General features: G+C 44.5%; 1 protein-coding gene across 1 annotated transcript in view; it reads left to right on the top strand.

The window, feature by feature from the left end:
- The first annotated feature begins 7,726 nt into the window (after positions 1–7,726).
- PDCD10 (programmed cell death 10) overlaps positions 7,727–23,832 on the top strand; it is a 422,401-nt gene continuing 406,295 nt past the window's right edge. The window contains exon 1 of the mRNA XM_044070001.1: positions 7,727–7,788. The gene's annotated coding sequence lies outside the window, so the exon portion shown is untranslated. The remainder of the gene's footprint in view (positions 7,789–23,832) is intronic.

Below are 23,832 nucleotides of genomic sequence, written 5' to 3'. Positions count from 1 at the left end.
ACCAAAAAAGTATTAAATCCAGGTTGGTTGATATAAGCCAGATCTAGCCAACCGATAGTCCAAAGCTTGTAAGCCTGCCCAGTGTGGAATATTAGTATAAAGAGAGGTAATGTCCAAAGTACATAATAGCCAATGGGGTTCAAGTTGAGTCTCATTAATAATGTCCAAGAACTGAGTAGTGTCTTGAATCCTAGCTCTTATAGACAAAAGTAGCGGTTTCAAGTGTTGAGTTAGATATTCAGACAATGGTTCAGTAAGGGACCCATGTCCAGAAACAATAGGTCGGCCTGGTGGATTAGTGGCATGTTTATGTATCTTGGGTAACAAATAAAAGTGTTGTTTCTTGGGTGACAGGACCATTATTTGTTCCTTTATAGACTGTGTAATTATGCCCTCCTCCACTGCTTCTGTCAAAAACTGTCCAATTTTACGCTGAAAATGAGGAGAAGGATCCAAAGGCATCTGCATATAATATTCCTTATCCCCCAATTGTCTCATGGCCTCCTTGTCATAGGTAACCTTGTCCAATACCACCACCGCCCCACCCTTGTCAGCTTGTGTAATAACCAAGTCTTTATTTTTGGTAAGCTCCTCAAGACTCTGTATTTCTTCTGTGGACAAATTGTTATGAGATATAGGAAAATCCCTAAAATAACAGTGTATATCCTGTAATACACTTTTCTGAAAAACCCCTACCAAGTGTGTCATAGGTGGATTAAAGGTGGATTTTTTAAACTTAAATTCATGAGATGTACCCCTGTCATTGTAGAGACCTCCTCCAATACAGAAGGTGAATTTGATGAGAATCCTAGAGATGGGTTACCCAAAGCTAAAAGGGACAATTTGTTGCACCCTCCTGGTCCAGATACAGATGAGGGGGGCGGAAACATAAGAAAAGATGCTTTGAAACAGAGTCTGGAGGCACTTTTGAAAATGATGACACAACATTAATTTCTAAGTCCAATGTTCATAATATTTCTTCTGTTGAACTACCACACAAATCAAGTTATTGAATAAAGGGTTAAACTTTGTTCCCGTTTTTTTTGTTCCTGAACAGTCTTTAGCCCAGGATGTGGCAAATTTTTGTCGACTGCTGAATCTGAAATTGTTTTTTGCTAACGATGATAGGGGTAATGACTTGGTCCGGAGATTTATTGATAGAGGTTATCGTCCAGGTACAGTTCATTTGGCCAAACGGTGGGCCTCAAATTTAAATAGACAGGATTTGCTATCGTACAAAGACAAGAACAATGAGGTGGTTCAACAGCCCTTGCGTCTGGTTACTACCTATGGATGGAATACACAGGGCTTTATGAACATTATACAGAGACATTGGAATGTGTTGAGGGCTGACAATAAATTAAATTCTTTTCTTCAAGATAGATGTTCCTTTTCATTCAGGAGGGGACAGACTATTGGTTCCAAACTCAGCCATTATAAGAGGGTGTGTCCTGACACTACAGTTTCCACTCAATTATCTCTTACAGGTAGACCAGTTCTAGGATGTATTCCATGTGGCCATTGTTCATTTTGCACTCGTGTTCTACATACTAGGGAATTTAGCAGTAAAAACACTTCTGAGGTCTTTGATATTAAATTTTGGGCCAATTGCAGTACTGAGTGGGTCATATATTTGGTGACCTGTACTTGTTCTGCTTTTTATGTGGGCCAGACCTCTAGAGCTTTCCGTCGTAGAATGTGTGAACATTTGAGTGACATCAAGAACAAACGCCTCAGTAATGCACTGTACAAACACAGTTTACAACATGTATCAGCCTCCTTTAAGTTTGTCATCATTGACTGTATCAAGGGTATATGTAAAGACAAACATCATTGGCATGAGTTACTTTGTTTTAAGGAGAGGAAATTGATTGTAAAACTTGGAGCTCTGTTTCCACCTGGTCTTAATGACCAATTTTGAATTAAGCATTTTGATTGGTTCCTATGTGGTTTTTCATTGTATATATGTATTTAAATTGGCATTTGATCATTTTGATTGTTTGAATTTCACTGATGAAGGCTCTGCTGAGCCGAAACCGGTCTGAATTTGTCATATTAGAATTATAGGGGGTATTGTCCCTTCATGTGAATAAATACTTTGTGTATTTTGGCATCCCTCATCAAAACCTCCAAAGCCAGCTATGAAGGCAAAATTGCAGCAGACACTAAAAACCACAAAGCCTTCTATAGTTATATCAAGAATCTCCACGGCAATACCCAGATTTGCTTTGAGTTACTGCACAGTGGTACCTCCTATACTGAGCCATGAGCCAACCAATATTGCTAACATACTGGCCGACAGATTCAGTGCCAGTTTTACCCCCTCCCCCCAAATGACCAATCTCAATACCGGAAGAATGCCAGGCACCCATCGTTACTGCAGCACAGGTTAAAGCTGCATTGTCTAAGGCCAAGAATACAGCTTCCATGGGAACCGACAATATCCTGGCTGTGTTCTACATGAATTACAAAGTGAACTGGCACCAAATCTGTGTGCCCTGTTCATTCCCAGCCTCACCTCAAGCTTTGTCCCTACTGAATGGTGCACTGCTGCAGTCATACCTCTCCATAAAGGAGGAGGGGTAACAGACCTTGGAACTTATCTTCCCATTAGCTTGACAAGTCTGATATGTAAGGCTATGGAGCGCATCATCATAGACCTAATTAACAAGGATATAGGGAATCCCCAAACTCTAGATCCCACGCAGTTTGGTTTTGTGAATGGCAGATTATGCCTGCTCAACCTGGTTGAATTTTTGAGCCCGTCACCAGAGCTGCGGATGAAGGTAAGGCAGTTCGTACAGCCTACCCTGATCTGGCCAAGGCCTTTGATACCATTCCTCACTCACGAATTATTGATAAACTCGCCAAACTAGGCATCAACCCCTACATCATTAGGTGGGTTGCAAACTGGCTCACAGATAGAACCCACAGTGTGAAAGTAGCGGACTCCAAGTCAGACTGCCGACCCGTCATGAGTGGAGTCCCACAGGGATCGGTCCTGGGTTTTTTCCTGTTTGGCATCTACTTCTCAGAAGTCCAGGCCAGCACAGGGGGATTCTGGCTGACCAAGTACACAGATGACTGCAGGCTGGTAGCCATTATTAACTCCCCAAGTGATGCAGACATCCTACAGAAAGGCCTCACTGAGACCAGTGACTGGTGTCGAAACCATGGCCTTAAGCTTAATGCCAAAAAATGCATCATCTCCTTTGGGAAAATCTCTGTTTCCACTAATTACCGCATCAATGGGAGCCCACTGTTCCCACTAATTACCGCATCGATGGGAGCCCACTGAAGACGTTATAAGAGATCTGGGGACACAGGTTGACAGCAACCTGTCCTTCGACCACCACATTGCCACTGTGCTCAAAAAGTCCTCCTGTGTGGCACATTTTATTACCAAGGGTTTTGCATCCAGGAAGAAAGAAGTCATCATTTCTCTCTACTCTTCCCTCATTAGACCATTCATAGAGTATAATGGCCAATTTGAGATGCACCTCACTAGACACCTGCAACAACTGAAGAGGTCACAAAAGTACCTCACGCAGAGGATCCTAGGTCTTAAAGCACATGTCATACACAGACGACTAAACTCCAGCTGTTCTCAGTCTCATATCGTCTACTAAGAGGCGATCTGTGCTTGACTTACAAAACCATGTCTGACCCAGCTCTGTTAGAAATGCTACATCTAAAGAAGTCCCATTCCCTCCGCACCACACACTCCAGAGATGGACCTCAACCTCATTACCACAATCAACAGAACATGCTGGCGGAACAAGTTCATAACCCAGAGACCGGCCATTCTTTGGAATAGACTTCCCATACATGTCAAGCAGAGCACCTCACTGGCCCTCTTCAGGAGAAATCTTGATGAGTGGAGGGGAAATAGAGAGTTCACCCCAGGGATCACTCCAGTGGCTCTACTTGACAGAGGCACTGGGAATGAACGTTGGGCGGCACAATGCCAGGGCACTTCTATGGGCTAGGCTTGTAAAGGCTCCAGGGCCATTAGCCTGGTACACACCTATGAACCTGTTTGCATACTGCCCTCGCACTTACCCCTCATAGCTGTTATCTAATACATGTAAGAAAAAACAGTTGGGAAATTTAAAGGTTGTTCCCCAATTGGACATTTATCTGAATATATGAAGCAGTGGTAACAGTGACCAAACGATGCTCATTCTGACAGATATGCAAAGTACAGTTTTGTACATACCATAAATGTAGATGTCCGATAGATATGCAACTGCAGTCCTTGCATATGGGTTGTCCTGCCTCAGGCAGCCCTCGGTCGGCCGGATTCCAAAGTCTGGGTCCGGCGTCGGCTGATGTCGCCTCCTCCCCGACGTCAGAGCGGCTGGGGTATAAAAGCATCAGCCGACGCCATCTTCCTCAGTGTTTCTTGCCCCAGATGCCAGGTGCCCTCCAAGGAAGGCTAAATTTAGAACTGGGTAAAAAATTCCAGACAAACACAATAGCAATAAACATATACACCATAACAGATATCCCAGCTAAGTATAAAAGGAGGGAAGTGGACCCAATACACAGAGGGGTAGGAGGGAGGGAAAACCTGACTGCAGTTGCATATCTATCGGACATCTACATTTATGGTAGGTACAAAACTGTACTATGTCCTTCAAGAATGCAACTGCAGTCCTTACATATGGGTTGAGTACCATAGCCATGCTGGGGGTGGTAGGTTCTAAGATAAGGATGGTGTAGCTAAAATGCCCTGCAGGACTGCCGAAGCAAAGCCTGCTCGGGATCTGGAATATAAAGGCAGGTGGTAGTGCTTGAAAAATGTATGCACGGAGCTCCATGTAGCAGCTTCTAGAATGTCCTTTGTAGCCACCCCTCTTAGGAAGGCTGTGGAGGTGGCTGTAGCTCTGGTGGAGTGTGGCCTGATATTGGCTGGCACACCCTTTCCATGGAAAGAATAACATAATCTGATGCAATGTGCAATCCATTTTGAAATTGTTTGGAAATTGCCTTTCCTTGCACTCCAGGAGCGTATGCTACAAATAGTTGGTCAGACTTTCTGTTGGCCTTTGTTCTGTCCAAGTAGTAGCCTAGTTGTCTGTGTATGTCCAAAGTGTGCAGCAGCTTTTCCCCTTTATTTTGAGGATTGGGGAAGAAGGTGGGCAGGTGAATTGCTTGATTTAGAGAAAGCCTGGATATCACTTTTGGCATAAAAGAAGGATTGGTTCTTAAAGAAACCCTGTCCTGATGAGAAATGGAGGTACTGCCATGAGGGCCTGTATCTCCGAAACTCTTCTTGCTGAGGTAATTGCCAACAGGAAAACTGTTTTCCAGGAAAGAAATTGCAATTCTGAAGATGCTGCTGGTTCAAAAGGAGGAAGAGTTAATTTTTCCATCACGAAGTTGAGGTCCCATGCAGGCACTGGTGGTTTTCTGGGAGGCTTGATATTCTTTATCCCTCTTAGAAATTGTCTTAGTAAAGGATGTGAGAACACAGGAGGATCAGTGTTGTATGATGCTGAAATTGCTGAAGCGTGTATTTTTATGGAAGAATAGGAAAGTCCATTATGCAGCATTTCTGCTAAGTATTCCAGTATCTGTGGGATGCTCATTACTGATGCATCCTGTCCCTTGTTGGTATTCCAGATGTTGAATCTCTTCCATTTGGCTGCATAAGTCTTTCTGGTGGAAGGTCTGCGTGCTTCCAATAATATTTGTTGAACTTCCTTGGAAAGAGAGATATGGGTAGAAATCATGGAACCCTCCAGGTTGTCAGCTGCAGAGTTTGCAGGTTGGGATGAACCGTCCTGTAATTGTGCTGAGTCAAGAGTAGAGGCCATTGAGGCAGGGGCCACGGGTTGGTGCAAGTTATGCTCCTTAGTAATGGATACCAGTGCTGTCTTGGCCAATCTGGAGCTATTAAGATGCCTTTCGGTTGCTCTGCTTTGATCTTCAGTAACACCTTGGTCATTAATGGTAGAGGTGGGAATGCATAGATTGTTAGAGAGTTCCAGCTGAATGAGAGAGCATCTATTCTTCAGGCTTGTGGATGGTGTGTCCTCTAGCAGACCTTTTTCAGATGATGATTGAGGTGGGAGGCAAAGAGGTCTATGTCCGGCCTCCCCATGCATGAGTTATTTGAGCAAAAATGTCTGGATGCAACATCCATTCGTGCGGGTCCAGGATGTTTCTGCTTAGACTGTCCGCTAGAACTTTGTCCCTGCCCGGAACAAACTGGGATTGCAGCTGTAAGTTCAGTTTCAGGGACTTTTCCCAAAGAGTCATTGTTAGTCTGCAAAGAGGGTAAGAATGAGTACCTCCCTGCTTGTTTATGTACCACATAACAGTGGTGTTGTCTGTCTTTATTAGCAGATGGCCTTGTTGAAGATATTTTCCGAAGGCCTCGATTGCATGAATTACTGCTAACATCTCTTTTTGATTGATGTGTAGATGTACTTCCTGGGGGGTCCATTGCCCTTGAATGCATCTGCCCCCCATGTGCACCCCCCATCCATGGTCTGAGGCGTCCGTTGTAATGGTTTGGCTTGTTTGAGGTTTGTTGAAAGGCATACCTTTGTTTGACTGGCTTGCTTGGGCCCACCACAAAAATTCCCTTTTAGACATGGGATGAGTGGGATAATTGCTTCTAAGTTGTGGCTGTGTTGAGACCATAGACTTTTTAGGTACCATTGCAGTTTTCTCATGTGTAGTCTTGCCAGTGGAATCAGTAGAATGTAAGATGCCATGAAACCCAGAGCCTGCAGGATTTTCCTTGCAGTCATCTGGGTGAGCTTTGCTAGGCTTTTGAAGTAATGTGGTAATTGTTCTTGCTTCTCTTCTGTGAGGTAAGCCATTTGTGATTCTGTGTCTAGTTTGGCTCCTAGAAAAATTATTTGTTGGGATGGCAGTAGTCTTGATTTTTGTAAGTTGACTGTGTATCCCAAAGCCTGTAGTAAGTAAATGACATAATTCAAGTTTTTTGTCAAGGCTTGCTTGCTGTCCGCTTGTATAAGGCAGTCGTCCAGGTAAGGGTATATTTGTATCTCCTGGAGTCTGCAGTGTGCAATAACTGATGCCAGGCATTTCGTGAATACTCTGGGCGCAGTAGATAAGCCAAAAGGCAATGCTGAGAATTGATAATGCTCTGACCCTGCAAGAAATCTGAGGTATCTTCTGCAACTGTGTCTGATTGGGACATGCAGGTATGCCTCTTTGAGGTCCAGAGTAACCAGCCAAGACCCCTTGCCCAGCATGGGAAGGAGTTGCTGTAGCGTCAGCATTTTGAATTTTGGTACAATGAGAAAAGTGTTTAGAGCGGACAAGTCCAGTATAGGTCTCCATTGCTTTTCTTTTCTTGGAACAAGGAACAGTCTTGAGTAAAATCCCTGGCCTTGTTCCTGAGGAGGAACCTTTTCTATTGCTTTGATTTTTATCAGCTTTGAAACTTGTTTGAATGCCTCTGCCCTTTGATTTTGTGGCAGGTTTGGCATGCCTTGTCTTGTTGGTAAAGTATGGAAGTGGAACCTGTAGCCTTGGTACTTTTTTCTCTATAGTTTTTTTCATATATATGTATTTAATATTAATATGCTTGTATATGTACACACATGCGCACACACACTTATACTGATAATGTTTATATATAACTGTTTGTCAGGACTGGTTCTTTCTTAACCCTAATTGCTTAAATTGTTTTAATACTGCAAACCATTTTTTTATGTAAACTCCATTTATTTATTTGCTTTTTTCTTGCAGCTGGAGCGAGTAAATCTTTCAGCAGCACAAACGTTAAGAGCAGCTTTCATTAAGGTGAGCAGTGTTAAGAATAAGCTGTGCTTAATTGCAATTAGATATTGCATTTCTTGGGAATGAAAGTAGAATCTGTATTCCCTTTTAAGCAAACCAAGGTCAGTGTGAAATTTTTAAGTTTAGTTGCGCAACTGTCTTTGGAATATGAATTGCCGTTTACTTTTTGTCCAGGAAGTACAAATAAAAATAAGGTATTCAATTTTTTTTTGTTACATAAGCATTTATTAACTAGAGCGATGCACAAGTAGTGCTTTTCAAGATGACATGGAAATGTTGAAGTAATTCTTGTACTTGGGTGTATTTTCTTTGACTTTTAACATCATCTGGAACTGGTATTACTGTAGCTTTAGAGATAAAACAGTGGTGATGCTACCCTTCAGAAGGTATGTATCAGGTACTGTTGAACACTTAATTTGTTTGATTTTCCCCTCGTATGGACCATAATGATTTTCTTAAATTTAACATGTTTTGTTTTTGTTTTGTGTTTATAAACTAGCAATTTTTCATCTGTGAAGTTTTCGAAATTTATATTTTTGGTATTTTGTGTTACTGTTAACCTTCCTGTTTGTTGTTGCTGTTCAACTCTGGTTTCAGTACCCCATTTTCAGTAGTTTCCTTAGTCAGGTCCATATTTCTTAGTGTTTTAAGTGAGATGTTTGTAATTCTCATGGCTTTTAAATGTTCTGGTTTTCTTAGTTCTAAAATGTTGTACTGACCGTCCCTGATTTTGAGCTATTTGTGGCAGAAATGACAAAAAATGAAGTCTGTGAAATTCTGCTTTGTATGCTTGCTGTCCTCCCATTTTCATTTCTTATAGAATATGTAAAAAGATGTTTTAAAAAGTGAGGTATGTAAATAGAGGGCAATTCTTGATGCCCACAGAAAACCCTGAGGTTAAGGATGTGCAATTGCCTTCCTTTTGCTGATTGATTTGGAATAGCTCAACGGTCTTCATAATGGATTTTGTGTTAAGTTCTTAGAATTCATTGGTGTGCAGCTAGTTTAAAATCTTTAGTTTTCTGATTCCATATGTATTTGTTTCTGTTTCAGTTTATTTGGAATCCATTTTCACTTTGCTTTAAAATAACTATTACGTCTCAGTCTGTTGAGCCTGGCAAAACCTATTTTTATTTCTTAATTGTTTCAGTTAGTGTTTGTATGATGTTCATCGTGTTTCACTGTTGCAGTCATTACTCTTGGGTTATCCTGTCAGGCTACCCACAGTCGGCCAGAATTCCAAAGTCTAGGTCCGGCGTCTGTTGCTGTCGCCTCTTCCCTGACGTCAGTGCGCTAGGGGTATAAAAGATGCAGCCGACGCCATTTTCTTCAGTCTTTCCTGCCGCGCGGTGCCCGAAGCAAAAGCAGTTCGCAAGTGCCAGTCGGCCGACTCCTGAGATTTTCAAATACGAATTTCAGAACCGAAGTCTTCATTAAAGCTATGTACCCCGTTGGGGAAACTTTTTTTCTTGCTCCAGACCGATGTCCGAAAAAGTTAACAATTGTATTTCTTGTGGGAAGCAAATACCTCATAAGGATTTTCACTCTTACTGTATTCCTTGCCTAGGCCCTGATCATAACGTTGCTAGCTGTCAGTTTTGTGCTAGATTTAACCAACGCACTATCAAGCGTCGGTTCGATTTTGCCTTCCATTACTTTGGCTGAAGTTTTAATTATATAATGCCGTTGGATCAGCCAACAACCGGAGTTTACAAAAAAAACGCAAGGACAAGGAAAAAGATAGGCATCCGAGGTCCAAAACCGACGAAGCCTCTGCTAGGCCAGTCACCGGTTCTCAGGTGCTTTCGCAGCCCCTGGCGCCCACTACCTCAGAGCCACAGGCCGCTTCCGACTCCCACGTGGAGCCGACTGGGCCTTTGGATACTCAAGGTATTGGACACTCGGAAATCATACCCTCAGATGGGTCCGGAGCTGCTGAGCAGGCATCGGCTTCTGATTGTGTCTTCAGACCTACACAACTATATATTAAGCCATACACAACTATATATTAAGCCATCTTCAGCTTCAAAGACAAAGACTAAAGCAGCACTAAAGACAAAGAAACAAGTACAGCATTCTCCTACTCAGACTTCCATGCCTGAAAAACAGATGCTTAAAATGGCCGAAGACCTAATTACTTTGATCAGGGGCTCCCATCCCCCTCCTGATAAGAGGCCTAGGCAAGAGACAGAGTATGATTCTCCTGATCAAGTTTCTATTTCCTCTGATTCCTCTTCTGAACAGGATTACTCCATGCTTCCCTATGAGGATTCTGATGCTGAAGAATCCATTCCTTTAGCCTCACCTCCTGAGGATTATTCTTTTGGGGAAACCCTGCATACCATGAGGGAACATTTCCAGTGGGAGAGCCAAGATTATTCTGAATCTAAGAAAAGGCTCAGAGAGACTTTCTGCTACTTCCTCAGCACAGACCCCTTGCTATTCCACCTGTTCTAGACATTGTAGATGATGTATTTTCAGAGCCGGCCTGTCCCCAGACTCTTTACCCCCTGCACCTGCTAAGCCAGACAGATACTACACGGTCCCAGATTCTCATAAATTCCTGTATAAAAACCCCGCTGCTGACCCAGAAACTATATCTCATGGTCCCAAGGGGGTTAAAGCTTCCATTGCAAAGAAAACCCTGTCCCCTCTGACAGGGATTCCAGGTCTGTAGACAGATGGGGGGGGGGGTTTACACTTCTGCAACCCTGGCCATAAGGGCTTTAAATTGTCAGTTTCATATGCTTAAATATCAGCAATATTTAATGTCACTGCTTAAGCAGAAAATGTTGACAAATACTGAATGTTCAGAGAACAAGGAATTGCAGGATTTATTGCATGCAGCTGAACAAGTGGGAAAGCATACTTTGCAATGTGGTTATGATTCTCTGGAGGCCTCTTGCAGGGCCACTGTTACAGGTTCTGTTATTAGAAGGCATGCTTGGTTAAAGGAACAAAATCTGCCTGATTTTGTTAAAGCAAAATTATTAGATGCACCATTACAGCATGATACTTTGTTTGGTACTAAAGCAGAAGAAGTGTTGGAAAAATGGAGGATAAAGCAAAATCCATACAGACAGTCAAGGATTTCTTACAGGTACAGCCACCCAGGTTTAGCAGAAACTGGCCTTCTAAAATTGTTCCTTTCCAGCATCAGACAGACCACAAAGAGGCAGATACAGGTGTCCCAGAGGCAAATCTCAGCCCAAAGCTCATACAGGCCTAAACAGTGGGGTGCTCCTACCTCCAAAAGTGGAGAAGACAAATCACAACCTTTCAGGAAACAGTCCCAATGACTTTCCTCTACCAGATCCAAGCACTTTTCTTTTGGCAGCCCCCTTAGGGGGAAAAATAGCACTTTTTTCATCAAATTGGCAAAGGATTACCCAAGACAAATGGGTCCTGAATATAGTGTCCCAAGGCTACAGGTTCCATTTTCACACTCTACCAAGGTCAAAAGGCATGCCAAACCTGCTACGCAATCAATGGGCAGAGGCACAAAAACAAATTACAGCCCTCATGGATATGAGGGCCATTCAGCATGTACCACAACAAGAGCAGGGGCAAGGATTTTACTCCAGACATTTCCTAGTACCCAGAAAGGACAAAACCTGAAGACCAATACTGGACCTGTCTATACTAAATACGTTTCTGGAAGTTCCAAAATTCAAGATGTTGACTCTACAGCAGCTACTGCCCATGCTGGGCAAGAAAGCTTGGCTCGTAACTTTGGACCTAAGAGGCATACCTGCATGTCCCAATCAGACAGTCTTGCAGAAGATACCTCAGATTCATAGCTGGCTCAATGCATTACCAATTCTCTGTACTGCCTTTTGGCTTATCTACTACGCCCAGGGTCTTCACAAAATGCCTGGCACCAGTAATTGCGTTTTGCAGACAAAAAGGAATTCAAATATACCCCTACTTGGACGACTGCCTAATTCAAGCAGAGAACAAAGACATTCTACTAAAGCATCTGGCATTTGTAAAAAGATTACTAATTGGCCTAGGGTACACAGTAAATGAAAAGAAATCAAAACTAGTGCCCTCTCAAGAGATAATATTCCTGGGTGCAAGCCTAAATACAACTGCCCAGATGGCTTATCTCACGCCAGACAAACAAAAGCAACTGACTACGTACTTCAAGAATCTGGCAACAAAAACTCACTTATCTGCAAGGAAAATCCTGCAGGCCTTTGGTTTCATGGCATCCTGCATTCTACTAATTCCATATGCCAGACTGCATATGAGGAAACTACAATGGTATCTAAAAAGTGTTTGGACTCAACATTGCCACAGCCTGGAGACAGTAATTGCACTCATTCCCTGCCTGCAACAGGAGTTTCGATGGTGGGCAGAAGCCTGTCAACACAACAAGGGTCTGCCATTCATTTTACCCCCAGCCAGACAAACAGTGACAACGGATGCATCAGATTATGCCTGGGGTGCCCATATGGCAGGAAAATGTATTCAGGGCACATATCCTGCAAACCAGATGCATCTTCACATCAGTCAAAAAGAGATGCTAGCTGTTAAAAATGCCCTGACAGCTTTCAAGGACCTGCTTCATCCAGGACAGTTACTGATAGACAGACAACACTACGGTCATGTGGTACATAAAAAAACCGGGAGGTACACATTCCTACCCCCTCTGCAGACAAGCAATGACCTTATGGGACACAGCATTGGCTTTTAAAGTTCACCTGCAAGCGCAATTCCTGCCAGGAAAAACAAATACTCTGGCAGACGAACTAAGCAGAAACCTCATGGATCCCCACAAATGGAAACTGGATCAACAAGTCTTCAGCAAGATAATAAGGAAATGGGGATGCCCAGACATAGATCTATTTGCCTCCCCTCACAACTGCCAATTGCAGAGATTTTGCACAAGGATTTATCACAAGCAAGCATGGAAAGTGGACGCCTTATCCTTCAGCTGGAAAAAACTAACAGTATATGCTTTTCCCCCACTGCCTCTCCTTCCCAGGGTACCTAAAGGTCAGACAAGAGAAGCCAAAAATGATACTGATTGCACCAGACTGGCCACACCAGCACTGGTACCCAATCCTGAAGAGCTTGTCTCAAGGTCCAGCATGGATACTGCCTCAAACTTCTCACTTGCTGACCCAACAAAACAGTCAGATCCTGCACAGCCAACTCAGGACCTTAAATCTGGCAGCATGGCGGATAATGTAGACGCTCAGAACACTCCTCTTTCAAAAACTGTTATGGATGTTATCTTGGAGGCCAGGAGGCCCAGTACCAGAAAATCTTATGCAGAAAAATGGAAGGGATTCTCAGGAACCAAGGCATAGACACAGGTATTGCAAAATCTGAAGGATATTTGGTACACACAACTGAGATGCTAAACAAAGGCCTTTCCTTTTCATCTATTAAGATTCATGCCTCTGCCATTTCAGCCCATTACAATACGGAACCACCTATCTTTTTCTCATCCTTTAATAAGGCAGTACCTCAGAGGTGCCAAAAACATTAGACCTCCAAGGAGAGCACCAATTCCGGCCTGGACCTCAATTATGTTTTGGAAAAACTCACACTGCCTCCTTTCGAGCCAGCATCAACAGCAGATGTAAAATTTTTATCCTGGAAAACAGCTCTGCTCCTAGCAGTAACCTCTGCAAGACGAGCACTCATGGCTGTGGAACCTTTCATCATTTTTCATCCAAACAGGGTTTCTCTAAGGACGAACCTTACATTTATGCCTAAGGTGGTGTCCAGTGTGGCCCTCAACCAAACCATTCACTTGCCAACCTTTTATCCTAATCCACAGAACAAGGGTGAGAAAATTCTGCATTCTTGGACATACACAGGCAGTTAAGATTCTACTTGGACAGAACTAAAGCTTTCAGAAAGACTGAGCAACTTTTAGTGTCATATGCTGCAGGTTCACAAGGAAAGGCTATTTCTAAATGGATAGGTCATTGCATCCGTTTCTGCTATTTCCTACATGGCAAATCAGTGCCTAAGGACATCAGGCCTCATTCCACCAGAGCAGCAGCCACTTCAGCAGCCTTCCTCAGAGGAGTACCAACCAAAGATATCTTAGAGGCTGCAACTTGGAGTTCAGTGCATACCTTCACAAAGCACTACCACTTACCTCTTTACTCGACGTCCAGAGCAGGCTTTGCCGCTGCAGTTCTGCAGGGCCTCATAGCCTCTCCTAATCCTATTTAGCCCAGCCACCCTACCTCAGCTTTGGGATTCAACCCAAGAGTAATGACTGCAACAGTGAAACACGATGAACATAGTACAGTTGTGTACTTACCATAAATGTAGATGTTAGAGTGTATTCACTGTTGCAGTCTAGGCTACCCACCCACCAACCCCCTTTTCTTTGCTGGGGCTTATCTGCACTTCTCTATCCTATACAACCTTTTTGGTGTATTTGCTTGTAGATGAAGGACATGTTATTTTTGAGCATGTATTTTTATTGGTATATTCTTCCAGCCTTTCAATTTAGGGGCACCTGACATCTGGGGCAAGAAAAACTGAAGAAAATGGTGTCTGCTGCATCTTTTATACCCCTGGCGCACTGACGTCAGGGAAGAGGCGACAGCAACCGACGCCGGACCTAGACTTTGGAATTCTGGCCAACTGCAGGTAGTCTGCCAGCAGGATAACCCAAGAGTAATGACTGCAACAGTGAATATACTCTAACATCTACATTTACGGTAGGTACACAACTGTACTTTTTGCTGCATTGTAAAAGTGAACTAGTGAATGTGGAAAATGAGGTGATTGAGTGTAAAAAGAAGCTCAATCGCGATGTTGTGTCTTTCGGCTTTTCCTGGTTAGGGGTCGCCACAGTGGAACTCTGGTCCGCTAATGATTGGCAGATTTTTACGTGCCGAGTTGCCAGCTCTAGCGCACAACTTTCAACGAAGGTACGCCCTTTCACGCATGTCTCCACACAGAAGACGCTCTAGCTGAGAATCGAACAGGACAACATCTTACTGTGAGGCGAGAACGCTACCGCAGCACCACGACTATAAAAAGACCTGTATATTTTTGTGGCAAAGAAAATCCAGAAATGGTAGGTGCCAAGTGAGAAATGTGGAAACGAGATCTCGTAGTGTAAGTGTGGACTTAACTGAGGAGGCTGATTAAATGTACAGAAAAAGAACAGCAGTCGAAAGGGAATTTTCAACAAAATAAAAGATGTGATGGTAAAACCAAAGATTGCAACAGATTATATTGAATGTCCTGCAGCATTTTGTCAGGAGATTGATCATAGTGTTTTCTCATTAGGACTGATTGGTAATGCTGATGTGTGTCTTAATGTTGTCAATGATGTAAGTATTATTAACCTTGGTGATTTGAGTGTTACATTTCTCATTAAAAATATGCTCACTAAAGGCAGTAGATTTGTGCCCACTAGATTTCCTGCTCTAGCTGACATATTATTGGATGTCGAGCGGTTTTGCCATAAATTACATCTGAAAGTGTATTTTCATAATCAGGAACAGAACAAGAATGATTCTGATGTTAGTAATTTGGATGATTCTTTGCTAGATTTATCTGTCTACGAAAATTATTTATTTATTTTTTTTAAATGGATGGTTCTGACAGTTTAAATGCAAATGGTGATATGCAAGGTAACTGAAGAGTTTTGTTACTGGATATGGTAAACTGTCTTTACCTAACTTGCCTAGTTCTAGCAAATGTAATCCCCCTAATGAGTCTTTAGTACTTATTACTTTCGAAAATGCTTTATGTAGGAAAATTGAACATGAGTATTTCGAATTTATGAGAAAGGCTAAAACTTACAATTTAGACAACCAAGAATGGCTGACTTTGAGATGACTTACTAAAGTGACAGGTATGTGTTTTCACAAATGGATAAGGGGGGGAAGTTGGGTTATTATGGGTTAATCACACTATCAGAAGATGGTTTTAGAATTACTGTCTAATGAGGAGGTATACATTAAATTACCTCAAGACCGTTTGACACAATTTAATGGGATTTTACTGTAACTATTAGAAAGGGGTGAGATACTTGTTTTTTTTCTTCAAAGGATGTTAAACTTGTATACATTTTCCTAAGGCCCCCTCTTTCTATAACCTTCCTAAAATCCATAAACATTTGATTGAGCTCTCTGGAAGAACTATTGTTTCGAGTTGTGGGTCTTTTTTTAGAACATGTTGGTATGTTGTTAAACAGCTGTTTGAAAAAATATTTGGAAAAAAATCCTTCTATTCGCAATACGAATAACTTTTATAAGATTGTTAGAGAAATAGAATGGGAAGAGGATTTCTGTTGGGCAACTGTTGATATCTAGTCCTTGTATACTAGTAGGCCATTGGGAAAATGCTAGGGGAAGGACCACATACTTAGTTTTTGTTGTAGTTAATGGAATTTGCGCTAACACAATTATTTCATCTTTGAGAATAAGATTTTTTTTTTTTTTTTACAGAAGGAAGGTACAGCTATAGGGGCTAATTTTTCCCCTGCGTATGCTATTATCTTCATGTCCCACTTTGAGAATGTTTATATGTATTCTTTAGATTTTTTTGTTAAATCTGTTTGGTACTAGCGCTACATTGATGATTTGATTTTCATCTGTAAAGGTGACACTGGGGAATTTGAATAGTTTGTACATGTATTTAATCAAAATCCTTTTGGCTTGGAATTTACTTTTAGTATAAATAAAAGTGTGATTCAATATTTAGATATTGAATTATATGTGGATATTAACAAGAAAATTCAGTTTACGCCCTACAGGAAGGATATGGCCACTAATAATTTCTTACACGCTAGCAGTGCCCACCCCCCTCACTTGTATGCTTTACCTTATGGGGAGTTCAAACAAATTTCTGAACATACTTCAGAAAGCAATTTATTTCAGCAGGAATTTCTTTTAGCTAAGGAGAGGCTTCGTGTTCGAGGATACTCTGAAGCCTCTATTGAGCAAGCTAGAAAAAAGGGTAGTAGATGGTGTTAAAACTCCCAGGGGTTTATTTGGGTATGAGCAGTTTAGGCTGTTGTATGGGGAAAGGCAAGATGGAAAAGAAAAGTTATTTTTTATGACTAAATTTTCCCAGTTTTCTCCCAATGTTAAGAGTTTGGTGGAAACGTTATGGCCTGTTTGCTTTAATGATGAATTGGGCAACTTGTTTACAAATAAGGTTACTTTTTCCTGTGGAAGATTTGACGCCCGTGCCCTGGCCCCAGCAGTCAAGGAGCCTCAATCCTCACCACTCACACCAGATATCTCATATATGAGGAAAGGATAACAAATACACACAGTGAAGTGCAATTTCCCTTAAGAGCACACAGAGATCACAGTCAGTCCGGGGCTGGTCGCACCCTTGCTCTCCAGGCCCCAGTAAGACTCCCCACTGGCACAGCTATAGAGTCCAGATCTCAGCCTAGCTGGGCAAGCTAAAATCTCTAGCACCCTCCCTGCCCAAGTAGCTGACACACGTGCACACACTTTGAGATAAGAGTTTATACAACCACACAGACACTTCTGGGGAAGGCTGGCACAGGTTCTCCAGCTGCTTCCCTTTTACCCAGACTGTACGGTAGTACCCTGCCACTACCCAGCTAATAATTATCAGCTACTCAAAGGCCCTTAAAGGGGCATCCAGTTATTACTGTGGCAATATTATTATCCAATTGATAGTATGACTAAACAGTCTCAAGGCTTATTAGTGACCTGGTACAGGATCCTTATATACGTGCAATGTACTCTTAGAGCTTAACTTATCTCAACACAAGTCAGCCACAGTTAAAAGGTTTTAAAATGTTTAATAATAAATAATTAAAACCACAAGACAATACTTTCTACTACACAGTCAGTGCTAGTCAAGAGTTCAGAGATCACACAGAAATACTTAAAATTATTCAGTAGTACAGTTCTGACATAACAGAAAAACACTTTGTCTAATCTTTTTAGATTCTAGCTATCTCTAAAAGAAAACACAAGTCTAAGATAACTTACATGAGACAACAGGCAGAGTGCTGATGAGTTGGATGGTCAAGACAAAAATGCTTAATCTCTGGTTCTCTCTGTTTAAATTGAAACTGCAGATCTGGAGTTAGGGACTTCATTTGTCAGCAACTTGTGGGTCTTGGATCCGATATCGGATCCAAGCCGGCAACTATTTATACAGCTATGGATCCGAGTTCCTAGCTCCTCCCCTCACCCATAATCCCCTGCCAACCCCAAATGACCTCAGATCTAGTTTGCCGCTCTAGAGTGTGTCAGCTGGATTTTGAGCTCCTGGCAATTATTGAGGTAAGTGTTCCCTTTTTATCTCTTTAGCCTTTTTTTTCTGTCAGTAATTAGTGTGTGTGTGTATTAGGCTTCCCTTTAGTCTGTTAATTTTGAAATTTTTAGTGTTTACCCTGCCCTCGCTGGTCGTTAGAGTGTGATTGTGTGTGTTTGCGTTTGGGGCCTTGTGTGTTTGTGTAGTGTTACTTAGTTTTGGGATATGTCAGAGGCCCCAAAGCCTATTTTTTCTAAATGCACCGAGTGTGGCCATAAGCTCTCTCTGGTGGATGGCCACACTCTGTGTGTTCGGTGCTTTGGGGTTGAACACCTGTCCTCGGGATGCACGATTTGTGCAGGGCTCAACCCCAGGGCACTGAAAGAGTGGAGGTCGAAGCTGGTCCTGGCGGGACTTTTGCCCCCGGAGTCGGCTTCGGCCTCCGCTACTCCCGTGGCACCTCCTCAGCCTGTGCTGGTGGCCACTCCTACCCCCCTTCCTCCGGCCGGGATTCAAACTCCCACTAAAGCGTCGGAGGACAGGGAGGCCAGGAGGGAGAAACATAGGGAGAAGCACCACAAGCGGCGGGCCGAGGCCTCCGCTTTGGCCCCCCCAGCTAAGCGGGCTTCTCCCTCCGCGGCTTCCAGGTCTCCTCCTCCTTGGCTCCGATCACCTTGATGTTCTTCATTCCACATTGCTGCAGTCCTTACTATTGGGTAGTCCGCTGTCCAGTCGGCCCGAATACCAAAGTATATGGCTGACGTCGGTCAGGGCGCATTAGACTGACGCCAGTACACCAGGGTACTAATGCGCATGACCGACGTCATATCCTCAGTCTTTTTTGCCGCATGGTCCGATGCAGAAGCAATTTTGCGAGTGCAGGTTGGCGTTCTGAAAGTTTCTGAAGTCAGGGTTTCAGACCGAATCAAAGTTGGCTAAGTACCCCGTTGGGGAATATTTTGTTTTTTTCTTGCCTCAGTATTTAACCGGATGTCAGAAAAAGTGAATAACTGTATTTCTTGTGGGAAACAGATACCTCATAGGGATTACCATACTTTGTGTATACCTTGTTTGGGGCCTGAGCACGCGTTGTTGGATGCCGCTCTTGTGCTAGATTTAACAAACGCACTATTAAGAGAAGGTTAGACTGTGCCAGGTTAGTGTTTGGGAAGCGTTGTAATTATAAAATGCCGTCGGATGCTCCGGCGCTTCGCTAAAAACGCAAAGATAAAGCAGCAAAGCCCAGGGTGGAGGAACCGACAGTCCCAGACGCCGGTTCTTTGGAAGGCACAGTGGAGCCGGAGGTTTTGCCAGGTGTCTCTTTGGAGTCTCAGGGAGAGACTTTACTGTTACAGGATGTATCCTCTCAGGAAGTAGGCCAGGCTGAGGGGGCTTCTCAGGTGGCTGTTCTTCCTCTCTTCCTAAGGTGGTTAGAGCCTCCTTCAGTTTCCAAGGCTTCTTTGAGGGGCAGGCCAAGTTTAGCTTCTGTGGGGTTTCTCCTAGTACTTCAGGATCTTTGCCTAAGAAACATATGCTTAAAATGGCAGAGGATTTGATTACTATGATTAGGGTTCTATGCCCCTCCTGATAAGAGGCCTAGGGTGGAACCTGAGTTTGAGAGTTTTGAGCAATGCTCGAGGCTTGAGTCTTGCTGAAGACTTGCAGGAGTACCCTCCTTATTCTGATTCTGATGTGGATGATTCTACTCCTTCTGCTTCTCCTCCTGAGGATTTTTCATTTTCAGAGACTCTGCATTCCATGAGGGAGCATTTTAAATGGGAAGGTCAAGATTTCTCTGATTCCAGGAAAAGGCTTAGGGAATTCTTGTTTTTACCCCAGCACAGGCCTTTAGCTATACCTCCTGTTTTGAATGTGGTGGAAGATGTGTTTGCAGAGGCTTCCCTGAATCCTGATTCTTTGCCTCCTGCCCCAGTTAAACCAGATAGGTATTATAGGGTGCCTGAAGCTCATAAGTATCTTTTTAAGAGTCCTAGGGCAGACCCAGAAACTGTCTCTCAGGGGCCTAAAGGTGTGAAGGCCACAGTTGTTAAAAATCCTGTCCCTCCTGATAAAGAGGCAAGGGCTTTGGATAGATGGGGAAAGAAAGTGTATACTTCTTCCACTTTAGCCATGAGGGCGTTGAATTGTCAGTTTCACATGTTAAAATATCAGAATTATCTTCTTTCACAGTTGAAATCTAAGGTGGATGCTCTGGCTGAAGGTATTGAGTGTAAAGAGTTGCAGGATCTAGTTCATGTGTCTGAACAGGTGGGTAAACATTCCTTGCAGTGTGGTTTTGATGCTGTGCAGGCCTCCTCCAGGGTGGCTGCCACTGGTTCTGTTCTTCGTAGGCACGCCTGGCTGAGAGATCAGAATTTAGCTGAGCATGTTAAGACAAGGATTTTGGATGCTCCTTTACAGTCTGATGTGTTGTTTGGTTCGCCTGTGGAAGCAGTTTTGAAGAAGATGGAGGACAAGGCTAAGTCTATGCAAACTGTTAAAGATTTTTTGCAGGTGCAGCCTCCGAAGTTTAGTAGAAATTGGCCTACTAAGGGATGGACTTATCCTGCTTATGATTCCCAGTCTAGGGGTAGGTCTAGACGTGGTAGGGGCAGAGCTCAGGGTTCTTTTAGGCCTAGGACAGGGAGTTCCCCTGCTCAGATTTCTGGTGAGGGCAGGGGTCAGTCCTTTCGTAAGCAGACCCAATGACCTACCTTTTCAGCTGCCAGTACATTCTCGCCTGGCAGCACCTTTGGGAGGAAGGCTGTCTCTTTTCAAAGAAAATTGGGATTTAATTACCCAAGACAGATGGGTTCTGGATATTATTCACCACGGTTACAGGTTTTATTTCCATACCTTGCCTCCTTTCAAAGGCATGCCAGACATTCCTCCTCTTCAAAGGGTAGAGGCTCACAAGCAAATTTCTCTGTTGCTCCAAATAGGGGCCATTCAGTCAGTTCCTGTGCCGGAAAGGGGCCTAGGATTTTATTCTCGCCTGTTCCTGGTACCAAAGAAGGGGAACACGTGGACACCAAGCCTGTGTCAAAACAAACCATTTCTAGGTGGATTGGGTGTTGCATTGCATTTTGTTATTCCCATCATGGCAAGGAGATTCCAGCTGGGATTAGGCCTCATTCCACTAGGGCTACTGCCACTTCCACAGCATTTCTAAGGGGGGTGGCAACTAAGGATATTTTGGAGGCAGCTACTTGGAGTTCAGTGCATACTTTCTCTAAGCATTATCACCTTCCTCTCTACTCTAAGTCTAGGGCTGGTTTTGCCACAGCTATTTTGCAAGGCATGTTGTCAGTTCCTGCTTCCTTATGATTTGCCAGCCTCCCTTACCTCTGCTTTGGGATTCTACCCAATAGTAAGGACTGCAGCAATGTGGAATGAAGAACATAGTACAGTTTTGTACCTACCATAAATGTAGATGTTCGAGTATCCACATTGCTGCAGTCCAATTTACCTCCTCCTTCCCTCTGTGTTTAGGGGTGGTTGTGTAGGTGAGGTTATATTCTGCTAATTGTGTATATATTGTATATATATTTTTGGTGCAGGTATTTTGGGAGTTTTTGGTTTTTGGCCTTATCTTTTCAGGGTCTTCTGACATCTGGGGCAAGAAAAGACTGAGGATATGACGTCGGTCATGCGCATTAGTACCCTGACGTACTGACGTCAGTCTAATGCGCCCTGACCGACGTCAGCCATATACTTTGGTATTCGGGCCGACTGGACAGCGGACTACCCAATAGTAAGGACTGCAGCAATGTGGATACTCGAACATCTACATTTATGGTAGGTACAAAACTGTACTTTTCTCCCCGGGACCTGAGGAGGAGGAGACCCGATCTCCATCGAGGTCATTGAGGCGGCACTCCAGGCCTGCCTCGGTGGCCTCGTCGAGATCCACTTACAGCCTGTCTGATGCAGACTTGGACCGGATGATGAGAAGGTTCATCAAGGCCCAGCTGCAGATGGGAGTGCTCCTGCCCCCCTCCCCCCTTTGGGGGGGGGGCTCAACACCCTTTTTTGCTCCGATAGCTCCTTCTCTGACCCGCTTTCCGGGTTCGGAGCGCTTGGAGCCGGGCAGTGTTGGAGCCGGGGGTGGGTCGGCGCCGACAGTACTGGGTACTTCGGATCCGACCCTACCCTCGAGTGTGTCTGTTCCATCGTCGGATCCGACCTCTCGGAGCCATGGCCCGAGCTTCGGATCTGAGGAATTCAGTGTGCCTTCGGCTCCATCCAGGTCGGAGCACACTGGTCCCTCGGATCCGACTGTCTCAGCGCCGGTTCCAATCCCTTCATCGGATCCGAGTGGGAGTCTGCTCTCGGAGCCCAGGGAGAGCGGCTCCCCCTCGGCCTTCGATGTAGTGGAGAGGGCTCTGTCGAGAGCATCCAGATCTCCGGCCCTTGTCTCGGCTCCGCCCTGCACTCACTCTCTGCTGGGTCAGGCTTCCATCACCCGGCCACAGGGACAGCCTGCTTCGATGTCCCAGGCTGTTCCTTTGGAACAGGACATTGCTGGTGAGACCTCCTCGGACAGCCCCCCCCCCTCGAGGAAGTGCCTCGCAAGCATAAGTGTAAGAGGAGGCACGTGGACTCCCCAGAGTCCTTAACAGAGGACACGGACTTGGATGAAGGGGAAGGCTCCCCAAGGATGTCTCTCTTGGAGACATCATGGAAATGCTCAGGCTCAGGGGGGGTGGTCTGCCCCTAAGGCTTCCTCCGAGTCCGTGTTCCTGGAGGCATTCGAAGCAGGCCCGTCTACTTCTTGGGTATCCGCTCCGGCCGATCCCCTGGTGGACCTTGTGACCACCAGGGTGTGGAAGGAGCCGGACACTGTGGAGCCAATCCCTAAGCGCCCGGATAGGATTTTGAGCCCCCCCCTCCAGCTGACTGGCCCCACTGGAGTAAGGGTCCCCCTGTAGATGCCATGTTGATGGCGGCAGCCACTAAGAGGGAACTAGCTCAGGAGAGCCCCTCTGTCCATCCTCCTAGCAAGAAGTCCCGCTTGATGGATCGCCTTGGGAAGCTGGTATTCAGTTCAGCGACCTTCTCAGTAAGGTCTCTGAACTACATGGCACATGTCATCAAGATGCAGTGGGATCTTATTAAAGAATACGTTGCTTCCCCCATATCGGCGGAGAACAAGCAATTGTACTCCATTCATATGGCCACTCTGAGATCTGTTTCTAATACCTCTATGCGGCTGTTGTCTCACGCCACTGAGGGAGCCGCTAGAGCTAGTGGAGCGGGCCTAGTTATGAGACGCCAGGCCTGGCTCTGACATTGTGACTTCGCGGAGCCCTTCAAGGTGTCCTTTCCGAATGCCCCCTTTGATGGTTCTGCTTTGTTTGGCAAGACCGTTCGCGAGACACTTGTCCAGAGCGAGAAAGACTGGAAGAAGTTGTCTGCCGTCGGAGTCCGCTTCTCTGCTCCCCAGAGGTCCTTCTCCAAGAACCAAAAGGGACAGAAGAAGATGTGGTTCCGGAAATCGCAACGTTCCCAACTTGCTCCGGACAGCCAGTCCTTCCGTGGCAGAGGAGGACAGGGAGGACGCCGCCCTAGAGGCAGAGGGGCCCCGAGAAATTTTGGGTCCAGAGAATCCTTCTCTGATTGGCCCACACAACAGCCCTGAAGGTTTGCCCAACTGCTCCACTCTGGAGGCAGTCGAGGGGCGCTTCTCGAGGCATCTGGCGGCATGGGAGTCCATCACATCAGACCGCTGGGTGCTTTGGATTATATCCAGAGATTACAAAATCCCTATGCAACATGTTCCCAAACTCAGGAACCTCCAGGATGTACCAC

This window comes from Protopterus annectens, chromosome 4.part1, assembly GCF_019279795.1.
Source record: "Protopterus annectens isolate FY-2018-M chromosome 4.part1, PAN1.0, whole genome shotgun sequence".
Taxonomy (NCBI): domain Eukaryota; kingdom Metazoa; phylum Chordata; order Ceratodontiformes; family Protopteridae; genus Protopterus; species Protopterus annectens.
Note: the sequence above shows the minus strand (reverse complement) of the source record. Positions and strands in the feature narration are given on the sequence as shown.